General features: G+C 38.3%; 1 protein-coding gene across 1 annotated transcript in view; it reads right to left on the reverse strand.

Annotated features, from left to right (window-relative positions):
* Positions 1-22192, reverse strand: part of NEGR1 (neuronal growth regulator 1) — an 893286-nt gene that overhangs the window by 326747 nt on the left and 544347 nt on the right. The window lies entirely within an intron of this gene.

The raw sequence follows: 22192 nt of genomic DNA on the forward strand, positions 1-22192 counted from the left end.
GCCGGGCGGCGGGACCCCCCCCCCCCCGCCCCCCGAGTGCACAAATTTTTGTGCACCGGGCCTCTAGTATATATATATATATCACTAATGTTATGTGTTATGTACATGTATCCTATTAGTTATTTAATTATTAGTAACTTTTAAAATATGTTTTGTTTTACACTGTAAGTTCTGTGATATAAAAAGCCTCAACGTATTCCATGTTTAGTATGGGCTCTATATATTTGTTGACTATATGATTAAAGGAAGATAACAATAGAAAGTTCAGAAAATTTGACATTTCATTAGAGAAGGTAGATTAATCTTCTTATTTAAATAATTATTAACCACATCACCATAAATAAAAATAACATATACCTTTTATTAATTCCTTATTGTGTGTAATGTATCATGCTAAATGCTTTTATTATGAATTCCTCAGTTAAACTTAGGTATACATATGAGGTAGATTTCATTACATGTAATAAGACTAGAGGCCCAGTGCATGAAAATTCGTGCACTGGGGTGTGGGGGGGGGCGGTTCCTCATTCCAGCCTGCCCCCTCTCACAGTCCAGGAGCCCTCAGGGAATGTCCTCTGTAGGAGGTGACCGGGCTGATCGGGGAAGGTGCCGCCCCCATAAACCTGCTGGTGCTGCCACTGCCGGTTAGGGCAGCTGCGAGGCTTGCACCCCAGGCCTCGCAGCCACTGAGGCTCACAGCTGCTTGAGCCCATGGCTGCCGTGAGCCCCAGGCCGTGCAGCCACTGTGGTTTTGTCCGGATGGATGTCTGCCCTAATTAGCACATTATCCTTTTATTAGTATAGATACTAGCATTTAAAGAGGTTACATTTCTTGCTGATGAGCCCATTGACAGATATGATATTCAGAACTAATTTCAAAACCTATATGCCTGATCTATATATCATTGAAATGCTACATTAGCATTAACTTTGTAAATGGTGATAATAAACATGCTTATTCTCTATATGCACTAAAGTAGGTCACGTCTATGTAATCCTTGCTCTTAGAACTACAAGTAATATATAGATATTAATTTAATTTTTGAAGGATGTTATTGGTCTTATGTTAGTTTTCTATGGCTGTTATAACAAATTACCACAATTTTACTGGTTTAAAATCATACAAATTTAGTATTTAGTTCAGAAACACAGCACAGGTCTGTGATAATTAGAATAATGGGTCCCCCAAAGATATCCATACCCTAATCACTGGGGTCTGCAACTCTATTAGCTTGCATGGCAAATAAGACTTTGCAGATTTGATTAATGTCAAGTACCCTGAGATGGGCAATTAATTATTTGGAAGGGTCCAATCTATCACATGTGTCCGTAAGAGTAGGACAGGACGGAAAAAGAGTGCACTGAGAGATGTGACGGGATAAGTCACTATGGCTGACTCTGAAGATGGAGGAAGTGAGGTCCAAGCCAAGGACAGCTGTGGCCTCTAAAACCGGGAATGGCCCTCAGATGACAGCAAGGAATTGATTCTCCTCTAGAACTTACAAAAAGGAACACAGCTTGTCAACACGTAGCATCTAACCTGCTGGTACTGGTGCCAGACTTCTGACCTACAGAAGTGTAAAGTAATACATTTGTGCTGTTTTAATCACTGACTGTGGTAATTTGTTACAGCAACAACATGAAACGATACAGGATCTCATTGAACTAAAACATAAGTGTCAGCAGTACAAGATTCCTTCCTGGAGGCTTGTTGGGAGGAGTCTGTTCCTTGCAGGTGTAGTGCCAGGATCCCCATTTCCTTGGTGGAGGGTTATTCTCAGCTTCTAGAGAAGCGGTTCTCAACCTGTGGGTCGCGACCCTTTTGGGGGTCGAACGACCCTTTCACAGGGGTCGCCTAAGACCTTCAGAAACACATATATAATTACATATTGTTTTGTGATTAATCACTATGCTTTAATTATGTTCAATTTGTAACAATGAAATTGGGGGTCACCACAACATGAGGAACTGTATTAAAGGGTCGCAGCATTAGGAGGGTTGAGAACCACTGTTAGAGGCTACTCTCATTGCTTGGATCACAGCCCTCTTCCTCCATCTTCCAAGCCAGCAAATGGTGGGTCAAGTGTCTCTCCTAATTTAAATCTCAATTGCCTCCAGTCTCATCTCTCTGAGACACTCTTCTGCTTTTCTCTTCTACTTTTAAGGACTCATGTATTAAATTTAGTCCACCTGCCTGATCCAAGATAATATCCTTAATTACATCTGCACATTCTCTTTACCATGTAAGGTGACATAGTCACAGGTTCAAGGGATTGGGGCATGGCCTTCCTTGGTATCATTATTCTGCCTATCACAGTTCTTCACTAGACTTGGCAGTCCTACTTGCATATACAAATTTTAATTTGTTTATAATTTTCAAAGACAGCAGGAAAAAATAAGTGGCCTTAGTTATAAAGTTGTTGAGTTTAATAATACCTCTGAAAATATGAGTGAAGTTAGGAAAAATAAATCTAATAAGACATTCCTTTGAAGCAAATTATTTTCATGAGAATGTACCACAAATCTAACAGGTAATATGATTCTGGGAAGTTTTGTTAGAGCACAGAAATAGTGGGGTTTAAAGGAGCAATAAGAGGAGGGTGTATGGTTAGATGAAATTGTGGAAATTATATACTAAATGATTGAAACAAAGGTATCAGAAGCAAATAAATGCAACCAGTGATTAAAAGCTCAAGGTTTTTATTGTTTCGTTATTATAATTTATCATAGTACGCCAGATAGCACTGAAGGAAAGCTCTCAATTCAGCTCCTGATCAATTGCTGCTTTCTTTCCTGTCTGCCTGCATTCTTCCTTCCATTCAATAGATATTAATTATGTGAGAATCTCTGACCAGTGAACAAGATTGTTTCCATTTAAAAAAGTGCATAGTTCATTGGGGAAGCAAAAGTATAAGCAGGCAAGTTCAATAAAGTGAAATAAGTATTATATTTGGGACAAATGTAAGATACTATGCCATCATAATTGTGCTGTCATAATTTCAAGTAAAATTTCTAAAAGTTTGGCCTGGCCAGTATGCCACAATGGTTGAGTGTCAACCTATAAGCCAAGAGGTCCCAGGTTCGATTCCCAGTCAGGGCACATGCCCAGGTTTTGGGCTCAACCCCCAGTAGGGGGAGTGTAGGAGGCAGCTAATTGATGTCTCTTTCTTTCATCAATGTTTCTATCTCTCTGTCTCGCTCCCTTCCTCTCTCGCTAAAAATCAATAAAAATATATTTTAACAATATAAAAAATTTTAAAAGTTTGGTTAGGTAAGAGCATTAATTTAGCAAGAATGGGTAGAGGTGAGGCTGGTATTTTAAGCAGAGAGCAAAGCCTTTAAGGTCTTGGACAATTTTTTAATGACTTTTTTTGAATTTTGTAACTTGAGGAAGAATTACACTACTATAACAAAAAAAGTATGACACATTTGAATATTTTTAAACAGATAACTCTGGAATTCTGCTTCTAGTTACATTTAGGAACAAAGACCAGACTTACCTTTTTTGCTATAAACCACTAGAAAAATTGATAAATTATTTGAAAGAACTTTTCACACATTCACAGCATATGATATAAACAAGGTGAGCTCCATGGCTGTCTATCTGAAAGCAACTTTCACACCCTAAGCTCAGAGAGGTGGAAAGAACAGCCCAATGATACCATTGAGCTAAACAATGAAAGATTAGAATACAGGCAGGCCAAGGGCCCTGGAAGTAGTGGTACAGAATTCTAAGGAGAAGAAACCCACACAACCAGCTACAGAAATCTACATTTGTTTCCTTGAATGTAGTGAGGCCAAGGCTTTACATGCATAGGAAGAAACACCAAAAAAGTTGGAGAAAGAAGAATGAGTTTGTAAGCAGGAGAATTCTGAGAGGTCAGACAAGGAAAGTAGACATTTGATCTCTGACCATCAAGAACCGGGAGGCTCCTGTAAGTACCAGAGCATTCAGTGGAGGGCTCATGTTTAAGTAGTAGGGCTGGTAAAAACAAAAAACAAAAACAAAACAAAACAAACAAACAAACAAAACAAAACAAAACAAAAAACTAGAGTAAAGACTTATATAGACTTCTTTTTAAATTTTAAAAGCAAGGTTCAATGGACCAAATTTATCTTTAAGCAATGCAGCTTCCTATGAGAAAAAAATCCAATACTTTAAAAACAAAACAATATCTAGACATTCAACAATGTAGCAACACAAGGTCCAATATTCAATAAAAATTACTATATATTCCAAGAAGCAGGAAACTGAACATATAAGGGGAAAAAATCAATAAACAGAATGAGATATAGGAATGATAGAGATAGAATAATCAGACAAAGGTTTTAAAGTAGCAAGCTATTAAAACTATGTTCAAGTATTAAAGAAAATACATGAATATTATGAGATAAGTGGGAAATAGAAAAAAATGAAAATTCTTGATATAGGGACACAAAACATTTCAAATAAAATATTAGCCCCAAACCAGTTTTAAGTAGAGAAGCCGTATCGCCACAGAGGCCAACCCCAAAACACTGCCCCCCAGAGGCTGAGCCACAAACTGACTCTTAGGTGAACACAAATTAAGGCAGCGTGTTCAGTGCCTGGTACGTTGTGCCTTGTTGTGTTGTATTTTGTGCCTTTAAATCAACGCAGCAGATTCAAGCAACAGCGGCCTCCTGATCTCCACACGCTCTGTCTGGGGAACAGTTACTGTGTGTGAAGCCTCCCTCCACCTGCCAGAAGAGCCACCACAGCTGTGAACAGCACCCACCAGAGGCCCTGCTATCAACGGAGGAGCCACTGCTACCACAACCGCCCAAGGAGCAACCACAGCCCGAGGAGCCACTGCCACCCAGGGAGCAGCCACTGAACGACTCAACAACTAGATATGTCAGTGAGATCAAACATGGGTAGACAAAGAAACCCCCAAAGGAAAGAGAAGGAGGACTCGCCAGAAAAGCAGCTAAGTGAGACAGAGGCATGCAACATGACGGAAAAAGAATTCAGAATAAGGGTCCTAGAGTACATGCACCGGTCGGAGGAAAAAATCAATACCATATGCAAGAAGCTAGAAGAATCAGATGAAAAATTCAATACCATATGCAAGAAGCTAGAAGAATCAGATGAAAAATTCAATACCATATGCAAGAAGCTAGAAGAATCAGATGAAAAATTCAATACCATATGCAAGAAGCTAGAAGAATCAGATGAAAAATTCAATACCATATGCAAGAAGCTAGAAGAATCAGATGAAAAATTCAATACCATATGCAAGAAGCTAGAAGAAACAGATGAAAAAATCAACAACTTAAGTAAGGCCCAAGAAGAAATGAAGAGTGATATAGCTGCCATAAAAAACTCCATTGAAAGTATCAACAGTAGACTAGGAGAAGCGGAGGACCGAATTAGTGAATTAGAAGACAAGGAAGCAAAACACACCCAAACTATACTGCAAATGGAGAAAAAAATTAAAAGACAGGAGGAGAGCCTAAGGGAGCTTTGGGACAACATGAAACGAAACAACATACGAATAATAGGGGTGCCAGAACAACAGAAAGATGAACATGGATTAGAAAACCTATTCGAAGAAATAATATCAGAAAACTTCCCTGAGGTGGGGAAGAAAAAAGTCACACAAGCCCAGAGAGTCCCAAACAAGGTGAATCCGAAAAGACCCACACCAAGACACATCATAATTACCATGGCAAATGTTCAGGACAAAGAGAGAATCTTACAGGCTGCAAGAGAGAGACGGAAAGTTACATACAAGGGATCTCCCATTAGATTATCAAATGATTTCTCAACAGAAACACATCAGGCCAGAAAAGAATGGACAGAAATCTACAAAGTGATGCAAAGCAAAGGACTGAATCCAAGAATACTCTATCCAGCAAGGCTTTCATTCAAAATTGAAGGGGAAATAAGAAGCTTCACAGACAAAAAAAGGCTAAGGGAGTTTATCACCACCAAGCCAGCCATGCAAGAAATGCTAAAGGGACTGGTGTAAAAAGAAGAAATAACAAGCTCAGAAAGAAAACAGCCACACACACAAAAAAAGAAATGGCTACAAACAAGTACCTTTCAATAATAACTTTAAATGTAAACGGACTAAATGCTCCAACCAAAAGACATCGAGTGGCTGAATGGATAAAAAAACATGACCCATACATCTGCTGTCTACAAGAGACCCACCTCATTAGAAGGGACTCACACAGACTGAAAGTGAAGGGATGGAAAAATATCTTTCACGCAAATGGAAAGGAAAAGAAAGCTGGGGTAGCAATACTTATATCGGACAAAATACATCTCAAAGTGAAGGCCATAACCAGAGATAAGGAAGGCCACTTCATAATACTAAAGGGATCAATACAACAAGAAGATATAACCCTGGTAAACATATATGCACCCAATGCAGGAGCACCCAAATTCATAAAAAAACTCCTGGAAGATATCAAAGGAGAGATCGACAACAATACAATCATAGTAGGGGACTTTAATACACCACTGACACCACTGGATAAGCCCGCTAGACAAACAATCAGCAAAGAAACAGCAATCCTAAATGACTCACTAGATCAGATGGACTTAATTGACATCTTCAGAACACTTCACCCCAAAGCCATGGAATATACATTCCTCTCAGGTGCTCATGGGACATATTCAAAAATAGACCACATATTGGGTCACAAGCAAAGTCTCCACAAATTCAAGAAGATTGAAATCATAAAAAGCTTCTTCTCAGACCACGATGGCATAATGTTAGAAATAAACTACAATAAAAACAACCCAAAATACTCAAACACTTGGAAGCTGAATAGCATGTTATTAAATATTGATTGGGTTACCAATGACATCAAAGAAGAAATTAAAAACATCCTGGACACTAATGACAATGAAAACACAACAATCCAAAACCTATGGGACACAATGAAAGCAGTCCTGAGAGGGAAGTTTATAGCTCTACAGGCCTACCTCAACAAACAAGAAAAAATGGTAGTAAATCATCTAACTCTTCAACTCAAAGAATTAGAAAGAGAGCAACAAGAAAAGCCCAGAGTGAGCAGAAGGAAGGAGATAATAAAGATTAGAGCAGAAATAAATGACATAGAGACCAAAAAAACAATACAGAAAATCAATGAAACCAAGAGCTGGTTCTTTGAAAGGATAAACAAGATTGACAAACCTCTAGCCAGGCTCACCAAGAAGCAAAGAGAGAGGACCCAAATAAACCAAATCAGAAACGATAGAGGCGAAATAACAACAGACCCCACAGAAATACAAATGATTGTTAAACAATACTATGGACAGCTCTACTCCAACAAACTAGACAACCTGGAGGAAATGGACAAATTCCTAGGAAAGTACAACATTCCAAAACTCAATCAGGAAGAATCTAAAAACCTCAATAGGCCAATAACTATGGAAGAAATTGAAGCAGTCATCAAAAAGCTTCCAGCAAACAAAAGCCCAGGACCAGATGGCTTCTCAGGGGAGTTTTACCAAACTTTCAAGGAAGAACTAAAACCTATCCTCCTCAGACTACTACAAAAAATTCAGGAGGAAGGAACACTTCCAAGCTCATTCTATGAAGCCAGCATCACCCTAATACCAAAACCAGGTAAAGACAACACAATGAAAGAGAATTACAGGCCAATATCCCTCATGAACATAGATGCCAAAATCCTCAACAAAATCTTAGCAAATCGGATCCAACAGTACATCAGAAAGATCATACACCATGACCAAGTAGGATTTATCCCAGGGATGCAAGGATGGTACAACATCCGTAAATCAATAAACGTAATACATCACATAAACAAATTGAAAGAAAAAAACCACATGGTCATATCAATTGATGCAGAAAAAGCATTCGACAAAATCCAACACCCATTTTTGATAAAAACTCTCAGCAAGGTGGGAATAGAAGGATCATACCTCAACATAATAAAAGCCATATATGACAGGCCCACAGCCAACATCATACTCAATGGACAAAAACTAACACCATTTCCCCTAAGAACAGGAACAAGACAGGGATGCCCACTCTCGCCACTCCTCTTTAACATAGTCCTGGAAGTATTAGCCATTGCAATTAGACAAGAAGAAGAAATAAAAGGCATCCAAATTGGAAAAGAGGAAGTAAAACTGTCCTTATTTGCAGACGACATGATATTATACATACAAAACCCTAGAGACTCCATCAAAAAACTACTAGACTTAATACATGAATTTGGCAATGTAGCAGGATACAAAATTAACCCCAAGAAATCTGAGGCATTTCTATACACCAATAGTGAACTTTCAGAAAGAGAGATTATAAAAACTATCCCATTTACCATCGCACCAAAAAAATTAAGCTACCTAGGAATAAACTTAACTAAAGAGGTAAAAGACCTCTACTCAGAAAACTACAGGACGTTGAAAAAAGAGATAGAGGAAGACATAAAGAGATGGAAGAACATACCATGTTCTTGGATTGGTAGAATCAACATCATTAAAATGTCCATACTACCCAAAGCAATCTATAAATTCAACGCACTTCCCATTAAAATACCAATGGCCTACTTCAAAGATCTAGAACGAACTCTCCAAAAATTCATCTGGAATAAAAAAAGACCCCGAATAGCTGCAGCGATCCTGAGAAAGAACAAAGTAGGTGGGATCTCAATGCCGGATATCAAGCTGTATTACAAAGCCACTGTTCTCAAAACTGCCTGGTACTGGCACAAGAACAGACATATAGATCAGTGGAATAGAATAGAGAGTCCAGAAATTAGCCCGAACCAATATGCTCAATTAATATTTGACAAAGGAGGCAAGAACATACAATGGAGCCAAGATAGTCTCTTCAATAAATGGTGTTGGGAAAATTGGACAGATATATGCAAGAAAATGAAACTAGACCACCAACTTACACCATACACAAGAATAAACTCAAAATGGATAAAGGACTTAAATGTACGACAGGAAACCATAAAAATTCTAGAAGAATCCAAAGGCAACAAAATCTCAGACATATGCCGAAGCAATTTCTTCACTGATACAGCTCCTAGGGCAGTTGAAACTAAAGAGAAAATGAACAAATGGGACTACATCAAAATAAAAAGCTTCTGCACAGCAAAAGAAACCATCAACAAAACAACAAGAAAACCCACTGCGTGGGAAAACATATTTGCCAATGTCATATCTGATAAGGGCCTAATCTCCAAAATTTATAGGGAACTCATACAACTTAACAAAAGGAAGATAAACAATCCAATCAAAAAATGGGCAAAGGATCTAAATAGACACCTTTCAAAAGAGGACATTCAGAAAGCCAAGAGACATATGAAAACATGCTCAAAGTCACTAATCATCCGAGAGATGCAAATCAAAACAACAATGAGGTACCATCTCACACCTGTCAGACTGGCTATCATCAACAAATCAACAAACGACAAGTGCTGGAGAGGATGTGGAGAAAAAGGAACACTTCTGCACTGCTGGTGGGAATGCAGACTGGTGCAGCCACTATGGAAGACAGTATGGAGTTTCCTCAAAAAACAAAACATGGAACTCCCATTTGACCCTGTGATCCCACTTCTAGGAATATATCCCAAGAAACCAGAAACACCAATCAGAAAGGATCTATGCACCCCTATGTTCATAGCAGCACAATTCACCATAGCTAAGATTTGGAAACAGCCTAAGTGCCCATCAGTAGATGAATGGATTAGAAAACTGTGGTACATCTACACGATGGAATACTATGCTGCTGTAAAAAAGAAGGAACTCTTACCATTTGCAACGGCATGGATGGAACTGGAGAGCATTATGCTAAGTGAAATAAGCCAGTCAATGAAGGAAAAATACCACATGATCTCACACATTCATGGATAATAGAGACCATTATAAACTTTTGAACAATAATAGATACAGAGGCAGAGCTGCCTCAAACAGATTGTCAAACTGCAGCGGGAAGGCCGGGGAGGGTTGGCGGGCAGGAGGGAAGGGGGTAAGAGATCAACCGAAGGACTTGTATGCATGCATATAAGCATAACCAATGGACATAAGACACTGGGGGGTAGGGAAGGCCAGGGGATTGTCAAGGGCAGGGAAAAAAAGGACACATATGTAATACCCTATGTAATACTTTAAGCAATAAAAAAATTTAAAAAAAATAAAAAAATATATTAATTAGCTGAAATCAACAGCAGAGTAGATACTGAAAAATTATTAAATTTAAGAGCATAACAAGAGTATTTCATATTTATGCATTCTGAAGCAAAGGGAGAAAAATACTAATAATGAAACAAACAGTAATAAGTGGAACAGTATAAAATGTTCTCATATATGGATACAGTAGGTCCTCGGGTTACGTCGGAGATCCATTCCTACAGTGCCACGTAACGTGGTTTTCGCTGTAAGTCATAAATTGGAACCCACTTACATAAGCACGTACGTCACTCACATGGAACACATACACAGCAGCAATGAAGTGAAACAGTAAAAAAAAATTAAAAGAAATATAACAACCTTTTACCTTTACTTGTGGTAAATAAATAATAAAAAAACATAAAGCACATATGTACATACGTCGAAATGACGGAACTTTTTTTTCCATATAAGTAAATGGGAGATGGCGACGTAACCATGAAACCACATAACCCGAGGACTGTATGTATTGGGATCCTATGAAGGGGTTAGAAAATATATTTAAAGAAAATAAGGCCACATATTTTCTAAACTTGATGCATACAGTACAATGGCAACTCCAAGAATCTTACAAACTTCAAGCAGTATAAACACAAATAAAATCACTCAAAGGCACTTTCTAATTAAGCTGCTGAAAACCAGAGAGAAATCTAACAAGTGGCCAGATATAAAATACACACTCATACAAAAAAAATAGAAATAAGAAATTTCAGATTTCTTATCTAAAACTATGCAAGCTTGAATACAATGGAAAGACAACAAAAAAGAATAAAAATTTTAAATTAATCTCATAAGCTTCAACCCTACAAAGCTAGAAAGAGAACCAATAAAACCTAACTTTAAGTAAAATTAAAAATGGGAAAAATAGAATTAATGAAACCAAAATCTGTTCTTTTAAAAGTTTACTGAAATGGATAAATCTTAGCCAGATTAATAAAGAATATAAAGAATGATGACACAAATTAACAATATCAGAGGTGAAAGAGAGGATATTACTATAGTTATAAGAAAAAAATGAATGGCTACTAATCAAATATTAAGAAAAACTTCCTATCATTTAACACAATAATTTAAATTAAATAGACAAATTCCTTGAAATACACAAATATCCAAACTGACTTAGAAAAATACAAAATATCAATATTTAATATGCATGCAATTAGAAGAAATTAAATTTGTAATGACCCACAAAGAAACCTCCAAGGTCATGTTTATTAAGATTTTAAGGAAGACACAATATCAGGTTTACACAAATTCTTTCTGAAAATGGACATGGAAAACTCCTCAATTCATTTTATGAGGCTAGCATCATCTTAATATCAATACTAAAGGCAACACTAAAGGGAAAAAGTAAGTATATACACAAATATTTTTAAAATGTACAGTAAACAAATCCAGTAATATCTTAAAATTATAACACACCAAACCAACTGTGTTTTTTTCAAGGATTGAAAGACTTGTTATACAACTGAAAAAATAAAGCAATATAATTCACTATATTAAGAACAACAACAGAAATAAACAAGTATTTCTAGATGCCAATTACTCATTGAAAAAATTTAACATTCATTCAAGATAATAAAACAGTTTCAGAAAACTGAGAATTAGAGGGAACATTTTTAACCTGACAAAAACTTGTATGAAAACCCTATATCTGACCTCATATTTAATTATGTGAGAATAAATGCATTCCCCCTAAGATGTGGGTCAATGCATGGTTGTCTGCCCTGACCCATATCTTACATATTCTACATAAATTAACTAAACACTCATCATTGACCTAAATGTGAATCCATACAGCTATAAATATTCTAGAATAAAATGAAGGAGAATGTCTTTGTGACCTTGACTTAGGCAAAGAGTGTTTAGATATGATACAAAACCACAAGCCACACAGAAGATATTGATAAATTGGATTTCATAAAAATTAAACAAAATGTTTGCTTTGTAAACACCATTAGTTAAAAAGGCAAGCTACACAATGAGAGAAAAGTTTATAAATCACATTAGACAGAGGATTTGTATTCAGAATATATAAGGAACTCTCAAAATTCAGGAAAAATATACAACTTCATTTAAAAAAATGAGCAAAACACTTAAACAAAAACTTTATTAAAGAAAATACTCAGATGGTAAAAAAACATGTCATAAAATGATGAACCGGCTTAGTCATTATAAAAGTTAAGGGGAAAAAAGAAAGAAATGGAGAAAATGAAAGAAAACAAAACATAAAAAACAAAACACTGGTTAGTGCAGGTGAGAAGTAGAACACCTGTATTGCTGGCAGGAATGTAAAACCCTACAGTACCTTTGGAAAACAGTTTATCAATTTTTCATATTATTAAACATGCAGTCTCACTCCCAGAGAAATAGCAGCTCATGTTTATACAAAAATCCTATATAATAAAGAGGTAATATGAAAATTAACCCTCACGTCCTCACAAGATGGCTGCCTACAACCAGGCCGGCAGGGTGGTTAGTGAGGGATGACCAAACGACTGAACAGCAGGCTGTGTGGGACAATCAGGCTGGCGGGGGGCCGTGAGGAGTGACCAGGCCGGCAGGGGGTCAGTTGGGGGAGACCTGGCTTGCAGGGGGGCAGTTAGGGGTGACCAGGCTGGCAGGGAGTGCCGTTGGGGGCAACCAGGCTGGCAGGGGGGCAGTTGGGGCCAATCAGAAAAGTCTAAGCAACCATTGCAACTGAACAGACGGCTGAACAGGCTACGTGAGGCAACGAGGCTGGCAGGGGGGTTAGTAAGGGACAACCAAATGACAACTGGGGGGGCAGTAAGGGGTGACCAGGCCAGCAAGGGGGGCAGTTTGGGGTGATCAGGCTGGCAGGGGGGGCAGTTATGGGCGATCTGGCCAGCACACAGAGGCAGTGAAAGGCGATCAGGCCGGCAGGGGGGGCAGTTAGGGGTGACCAGGCAGGCAGGCAGGCAGGCGAGTAGTTAGGAGCTAGCAGCCCTGGATTGTGAGGAGGATGTCCAACTGCCAGTTAAGATCTGGCCTAAACCGGCAGTCGGACATCCCCCAAGGGGTTCTGGATTGGAGAGGGTGCAGGCTGGGCTGAAGGGACTCCCCCCTCCCCCCGTGCACGAATTTCATGCACCGGGCCTCTAGTATGTATATAAATGTTTATATTTACTTTATTGACAATTATTAAAACTGAAAACAGCCCAAATGTCCTGTAATCAGTGAATGTGTAAACAAATTGTGGTACATCTATATAATGCAATAACACTAACCAATAAAATTATTCATATATGCATAACATGAATGAATCTCAAATACATTTTACTAAATGAAAGTAATAGACACAAAAGGCTACATGTATTATTTCATTTATACGACATTCTGGAAATAGAAAAACCATACAGGAGAATAATAGATCAGTTTCTTTTGTTCAGGGTTGGAGAGGGGAGGACAGTTGACTACAGAAGGGGAGTATGAGGAAATGTCTTAGAGCAATGAAACTGTTCTGTATGTTGAATGTGGTGGTGGACACATGCGATGTGTTTGTCAAAATCCGTTGGCCTTTACACCACAAATAGGGTCTATTTTCTTTATATAAATTTAAAGAAAATTCATATTTGTATACTACTACACAGCCAATAAAATGCCCCAAATTTAAAAGATTTTATAATACCAAATGTAAGTGAGAAGATGGAGCATTCAGCACAGCTCTCTCCTCAAAATGCACAGTCCTTTCCTGACCCTTTCCGTTCTGTAGGGAAGGAGTTTTAGCAATAATCTAATTGGTTCTTGGTCAATCATATTTTAGCAATTTCATAGAGGTGATATGAATTACAACGCACTTTACTGTATGTTGCCTTAGGATTCCAGCTGAAGGTTTCATTTTAGCATCCTGTTATATTAGCTTTGTGACTCAGAGCTCTCTGTGGATAATATACTCTGTACTCCAGAGCCTGGCCAGAGAAGAGAACTTTGACTTCTTTAGTGTTTAATTATTATCACACATTCATGCAGAGAAATAGAACTCATCAAGGATTTCATGAGGAAAATTCATTTAATTCTTCGGCTATTTAATATTTTTCATTTCAGAATAAGCCAGATAACTGTACTCTTTCACTACCACATTCTGGTTTCTATTAAAATTTCCTTTACCAAACTTTCACTGAGGGACATAATAAGAAAGGCCATATGGAATTTCCTATTACATTTTTATCATAAAAGTTATTGAGTTCCGACGGCTATAATCAATGTGTCTATTTACTAAGGACCCCTGGGAGAAATTCTTTGTGCATCTTAGCACCAGGAAAGGCTCTACTTCTGACATGCTAATTTGCTTTGATAGTATGATCCATGATCTTATAAACTGGTTGTTTCTCTTTTTTTATAGCCCAGTAGAAAATTTAAAGCCACAGTAAAGGAAAATACACTTTTGATGTTTCTATACCTAATGGTGTTTTGAGGATCATTAAGTAATATGTGGATAGATCAGAATATCATAAATAAGAATATAAACCAAAGAGATTTGGAAAATAGTGATATTACATATATTGGTAATAGAGCAGAACTCCGTTAAAATCAAATGGATTAGATGAGTTCCTATTAGTTATTACCACAGAGACTTTGGATCTTACTTTGTTTACAAGCAGAAATATTTTCTGAGGACACAGAAAACAAAGAAGCATGATGTCTAATAGAAATGCTGTAATAATTCTGACACCACCTTGAGAATATCAAATAACATTCAAGTAACTAATCATAGTGAGGCTTCTAAAAGTCGCTCAGCATTTTGAGGGAGTAGACAAATATCAAAGTTCACTCTAAAACAGTGGTTCTCAACCTTCCTAATGCCGTGACCCTTTAATACAGTTCCTCATGTTGTGGTGAACCCCAACCATAAAATTATTTTCGTTGCTACTTCATAACTGTAATTTTGCTACTGTTATGAATCGTAATGTAAATATCTGATATGCAGGATGTATTTAGGCGACCCCTGTGAAAGGGTCGTTCGACCCCCAAAGGGGTTGCAACCCACAGGTTGAGAACCGCTGCTCTAAAACGTGTTCATATGAATTCCTTTATAAAAAAAAGGACAAGAGAGATAATTATGCAACAGTAATAGAGGAAGAAGTAACTAGGGCTTCAGAGCAGATGCACTGGGTTTCATGTGATGTGAGGTAACATTTTGAATCTCTCTTGGGGTCAATTTTCTCCTATGAACAAAGAAAACAATACCTACTTCATAGGAGTATTATGAGCATTTATTGTTAGAATACATCTAAAGCACTATATAAAATACCAAGAATTTTTTTTAAAATTTGTATTGATAAAAATGTATTAATAAAATAGAAATGATGACATGTTGTTCATTGCCTATAGCATTTGTACTTAAAAGGTAAGAATTGTGTCCTCACATATCATGACATAATTTGATTTTGTTAACCAAAGCTTACAGAGCCAGGAAAGCAGTTTAATAGTTTCAAGCGGAAGAAACAACACATATGCCTATTCCCATCAGGTAGGGATTATATTCAGTCAATATTGCACTAACAGATCCTCTCTACCTGCCGTTACCCATTTTGGAGTTTGTGACTGTTTTTCTGGCCTCTCTACATTTGGTGGTCTGAGACCCATTTTCCCTGGGAAATAAGTGATTTAATCTGCAGTGGTAAGTTTAGTCATTTAGCTAACACATTGTACATTATATTGGGGAAGAATTACCCCCTCCTACTTCTTTCCTCCTCTGCCTTTAACGTAAGCACCTTGCTCAAGAGGGGTTAACTTTGAAAAGAAAGTGCCTGCAGAGAGAGGAACCAGCTGTTACTATTTACATGCTTGTTTGCAGCTAAGTTCTGTTCAGACCAGGTTGAGGCAATGCAATATTTACTCTCTCTGAACAAAGCCATATGTTATTGGTCTGCACTATGTGAAACCTCTATTATGTTCTATTTGAACGTATTATAACTTATCTGAATGCACTATTCTACATTGGCTATAGTCTAATAAAGCTATCTTCTCCAAGTAACAGTAGTTTCAGTTATAGAAGGTTAAACTGGGTACCAAAAAATATTGTTTACACTTCCACTATGCCTATAACTCACTCTAGGGCTTTATATGTCTCTTGATATATTTGCTCCTTATTTTTTGTATCTGCAAAATAGAAATTATTTTGTTCCTATTATTACTTTTCTTGAGTAAATCCCAGTCACAGATGCTGCTCTTCGTGGTCATGTGCCTATGTAGATCTGTAGAGCTCATTTTAATTATGTGCCATAGCTCTCCTATGTGTCTATACATTTTTCGTAAGTTTCATCAAGGCCAAAATTTAATATATCGATATTTTTAAGGTACGTGTAATATATAATAGTGTTCTGTTTCAGGAACAAAAATATATATCTTCAATGAATGTTTTTTGGTTAACATTGCTTCATGTTATGGGCTGAATTGTGCAATTCCTAAAATACATATGTGGAAGTCATAACCTCTGGTGCTACAGAATGTGAGCATATGTTTGGATAGGATCTTTAAAGTGGGCCTTTAATTAATTTAATATTAGGTCATCAGAATGGGCCTCAATCCAGTATGAATGGACAGAAACATGCACAGAGGAAAGACTATGTGAAGACACAGGGAACGATGGGAATCTGTAAGTCAAGGACAGAGGCTTGGAACAGACCCCTTCCTCATGCCTCTTACAGGGAACCAACATGTTAACATCTTGATCTTGGACTTTTAGCCTCTAGAGCTGTGAGAATACACATTTTTGTTGTTTAAGCTACCCAATCCAAGGTACATTGTTATGGTAGTCCCGGTAAACAAATACAGATGTCTTATGAAGACAGTAAAGGCAAAGCCTGCCTGTTATGATACATTACTTATATTTATAATGCTTGAAATGTGACATATTGCCTCTTTTAACTTTTACTCTATGCCATTTCTCACAAATTCCAAATATTTGTTTCTACTATTTATCCTTAAACAACATGGAAATTATCACAGAATGTAGATAAGAGCCTGTCATTTTTCAAAAGCATTCAGTTGTTTGTTGTTGGTTTTTTTTCCTGTGAAAAACACTTGTAACATATAAAAAAATCAAAGCAGTAATCCCTTCATTATTCCATTTCTGTCTCCTTTATATTCTCCTTTGTCTCTATTCTAACACTCCATCCTATTCCCACTAAATACGGTATCCCCTTCTGTATGCTTAAGAGTTTGCCTATTTGTACCAAATCCCTTGGTCCCTCTTATAGAATTTCAGCCAAAAAAAATCTATAATATTTCTATTATGAGCAAAAAAAAATACTGCTTACCTAATATCTGAGGTTGGTGCTAGAAAATAAATAAAATAAGAGTTTGAGTTTGAAGATGTCATGGAAGAGAGTTTGAGGAAATAAATTGGGCCATTCTCTGGGAAAATAGTTTTAAAATCTTTTGTTTTTACCCCAAATACATCATTTGATTTCTGCCAAAAAAAAAAATATCCTTTGAGTTAGCCCTTCTTAAATGTGAACTGACATGATGATATATAAAGCTTAATGAGAGGTTCTGTTCTTAACTTTTACTCTCTCTACAGCCAGTATCTAATAAACAGAGAACTCCAAAGTTGTGGCTTATTAATACACTAGAGGCTTGGTGCATGAAAATTCGTGCACTTGAAAGGGTTCCTCAGCCCGGCCTGCACCCTCTCACAGTCCAGGACCCCTCGGGGGATGTCCAACTAACGGCTTAGGCCTGCTCTCCATGAGGGAGCTGCCACGCAGGCAGGAATGGCTCCCACCTCTGCCACTGTGCTGGACAGCCATGAGCCGGCTTCTAGATGAGCGGTGCTCCCCCTGTGGAAGCACACTGACCACCAGGGGGCAGCTCCTGCATTGAGCATCTGCCTCCTGGTGGTCAGTGTGCATCATAGCGACTGGTTGTTCCTGGTCGTTCCACCATTAGGGTCAATTTGCATATTATTCTTTTAATATATAGGACTGGAGGCCCGGTCCATGAAATTCATGCATAGGGGGGTGTGCCTTAGCCTGGCCTGTGCCCCCTCCCAATCCAGGACCCCTCAGGTAGGTTTCCTAGCAATCAGGGTCTATCGGGGCTTTCTTTCCCCCAGCTGCTGGCAGCTTGCCCCGCCTCCACCGCTGCCACTGCTTGCCATCTGTACGGCACTGCCCCACCCTCCCCCGCCACTGGTCACCTCCCTCTGCAGGCAACAGGCGTGGGGTGCTATCACTTGGCTGGACTGTGCTTTCTTCTGCGGGGCAATTGCAGGTCAGCTCCGCACACCCGCCACAGCATCACTGGCCGGTGGCCTGGGCCTCCCTCTGTGGGGTGATCGATTGTGGGGCTCTGCAATCAATCGCCCAGTAGAGGGAGGCCCCTCCCACTGGGCCGGAGCTCCATGATCAATCACTGCACAGAGGGAGGCCCCATCCACCCATTGCAGCGCTGCTGGCTGGGCAGCCAGGGCCTCCCTCTTTGGGGTGATCGATCACCGGGTTCCATGATCGATTGCCCAGCAAAGGGAGGCCCTACTCACCCAGCTGGTGCTCCATGATCAATTCCTGTGAAGAGTGTGGCCTAGGCCTCCCTCTTTGGGGTGATCGCAGAGCCTCCCTCCCCGCATCGATCGCCCCAACGGCTGGGTAGCCTGGGCCTCCCTCTTTGGGGTGATCGATCATGGAGCTCTCCCATCGATTGCCCCCCAGAGGGTAGCCTGGGCCTCCATCTGTGCGGCAATTGTGGGGCAATGGCGGGACCCCGACCAATTGCATTGCACCTGCCTTGCTGGTCTGGCGCCAGTGTGTGTCATAGCATGGTCATCCGGAAGGCTGTCCGGACGGTCATTCTACTGTTTGGTCGTTTGGTCAATTTGCATATTACGCTTTTATTATTATATATGGGCAGTGTTTATTGTATTTGTTATAGAAAAAAGTCAAAAGTTATTGAATGAAAGAACAATAGAATAAACCAAGAATGAATTTACAAAGTAATAAATTTCCTGGTCATTCTAGAGTTTCATTGTTAATGTACTTGCCTCTAGGCCTGATATATTCAATATATTGGTGGATCTGAAATTGATATAAAAATGGAGCTAACATAATTGTTATCATCATCTGGGATGACCTCATTACATTCCCAGATCTTTCAAACATTTCTGGACAGACCAAATAGAGCCCACTATTTTTGAAATGTCAAGAGCAAAGTGAGAAATAGAGACACTTTAGAGCACTTAGAATGAAAAACAATCAAGTTTGACCAAATGTAATCTCATGAACCTAGAAAGAAGCCTGTACTCCACATGATGACTATTTCTCATATAATGCCCATTCACTAAGAAAAAGAAAGCTAAAGTGAAAAGGCAGTTGTGGTAAAAGTCTATGATGGAATAAAATCATTCTTTCTTTAAATTTTTAGATTTTACTATATGATTATAAGAAGAAATAAGGAAATGACAGCTATTTTAAAGAAAAAATGAATACAAAGATGGTAGATATCCAATAGCAATGACAATTTTAAAACAAAGCAAATATTTCCATTTTACAATATTGTAACAATATATGAAAGGATATATTGTGCTATAAAATAGGTGATAGGAATATGCTGGTTCAATAAAAGTGATACAATCTATTGACTATATCACTGCCACCTCTATGCAACAGGAGGACAAAGAAACTCTGTTGAGGCCATAACTGTCTTTCTCTGTGTAGCTGAATCAGAAGCAGTGTACAAATAATCCACACATACGCATGGTGGATGGGACATAACGGGCATCAAAAGCTTTGCCAAGTATCAAATACATATATTCAATGCTGGTTTTCCTGTGACTAACATTCCTGTCATCATCACTGATTCTTTTAGTTAAAGGCATTTTTCCCCCTAGAAACTCTTGCTTAAAATGTAAATGCAATAACTAAGAAGTAAAATATATAAACTTATCGGTGCCCTATTTCCTTAATAGATCTAAAATGAAATCCTAGCTCCACCACTCTGTGAGCCTAAGCAAATTCCTTGATCTCATCTTAACAGATTTCTGCATTTGATAAATGGCATACCAAAGTGACTACTAAGGATAAAAAATATTGCACAAAATAGTAGAACCAAGTTTTCTATGAGGGCTAAGAGAGAAATGCTTTGATGAACTCCAGACTTTCAGTTCCATCATCATCTGCCCAAATATGAGCACCACTATTCACAATCCTTGTTTCTTCTGAATTCTTTCTCTGTAGGAAATCAACAGTTAAAACTATTACTTTTACTGTGAACAAGGAGGTCAATAGTTATTTCTCCAGAGAAAATATCAGCTCGCACTGCAATATCTTTTCAAATATAACAGGTGGAAGCAAGTCAGATTAGATAAAAGTGTTAATTTATTTATAGAGCAGCAGAGAGAAAATCAGAGATACAACGAGTTTGCACATTTAAACACAAATCATTGACCCTGCCAGAGATTTAGGCAAGTCGATTTATTTCACAAGCTATGAAAAGAATTTTACTCAAAAATGGTGTGAGCTTGGCAATCTTCCTTCCCTAAAGATTTCTGGTATTCACACCACTTTTTTATTTCTATTTTCAAACTGGTAGAAAGTTGATTCCCCTGTCCTTTAGTCTCAAATCACACTCTGGCAAAACATTTATTTAGCTCATGGTGGTGGTCAGTTGAAGAAATATTCAACAAGTATTTAATATAATGAATATATTGATTGCCTCTATGAGAAAAGGTGTGTGGCATTCAGTCATTCAGTAAATACTTATTGATAAAACATTCTGTGGTGGTCATTACTTTAAGAGCTGGGAATGTAAGAGTGAACAGCATACCTATTGCCCTTGTTCACACTGGACTTTCAGCCTATGAAGAAATAAAAAAATGAAAGAGAAAAGTAAACACAAAAGAGACTATCAGATAATTATACATGATGGGCAGGGAATTAAAATGGAGCCTGTTGTCGGAAATTTTGCAGTACTAATAGGTTAGTCATATAATTCCTGGCTACAATATCAGTACACTGTACAATGTTTAGAGTTTCCCTGGCCTCTACCCACGAGATGCTAGTAGCAGTCACCCCATCTCAAAACTTTTCCCACACATTTCCAAATGTTCCTTAGGGGACCACACTGGCATCTCCAGTTGAGAACCACTGAAGTAATGTGATATGATAAAGAGTGTCTACCTAGTCACTGGATGAATGGGCTTTAATGATCACAATAGACCATTTAAACTGAGCCCCTAGAGCAGTGGTTCTCAACCTTCCTAATGCCGCGCCCCTTTAATACAGTTCCTCATGTTGTGGTGACCCCCAACCATAAAATTATTTTCGTTGCTACTTCATAACTGTAATTTTGCTACTGTTATGAATCGTAATGTAAGTATCTGATATGCAGGATGTATTTTTATTGTTACAAATTGAACATAATTAAAGCATAGTGATTAATCACAAAAACAATATGTAATTATATATGTGTTTTCCGATGGTCTTAGGTGACCCCTGTGAAAGGGTCGTTCGACCCCCCAAAGGGGTCGCGACCCACAGGTTGAGAACCGCTGCCCTAGAGCCACCTTTGTAAAGACTTCAGAGAGAACCATCCATTCAAAAGAAACAGTGCAATGGCTGTAAGGCAGGAACAAGAGTGCCTGGTTTGAGGGACAGAAAGATGGCCAGTAAGAGGAAGAGAAGTGTCAGAGGAGAGTGGGGAACATAAGTTAGTTTATACATGGTTTTCCACCAGGTAAGGAATTGTATTTTATTCTACGTGTAATGAGATGTCACTCAGAGTTTTCATCATTGAAGGAATATTACCTGGCTTATGTTTTAAAACAATCACTTTGGCTTCTGTCTAGAGAATGAATTGAGGAGGCATACGTAGAAGATGGAAGACTAATTAGGAGGCAATAACTGTAGAAACAGTGAGAAGATGATGGTCTCAATGATCTGCAAATATCTGTACACTTTCAGGAATCATGATTGGCATGTACACATTGCAAATATGTGTTTTCTTTCCAGACCCTTCACTTGTGCATAGGCCACCTCCTCTCTTTCCTATCAT

This window comes from Myotis brandtii, unplaced genomic scaffold (genome assembly GCF_000412655.1).
Source record: "Myotis brandtii unplaced genomic scaffold, ASM41265v1 scaffold36, whole genome shotgun sequence".
Taxonomy (NCBI): Eukaryota; Metazoa; Chordata; class Mammalia; order Chiroptera; family Vespertilionidae; genus Myotis; species Myotis brandtii.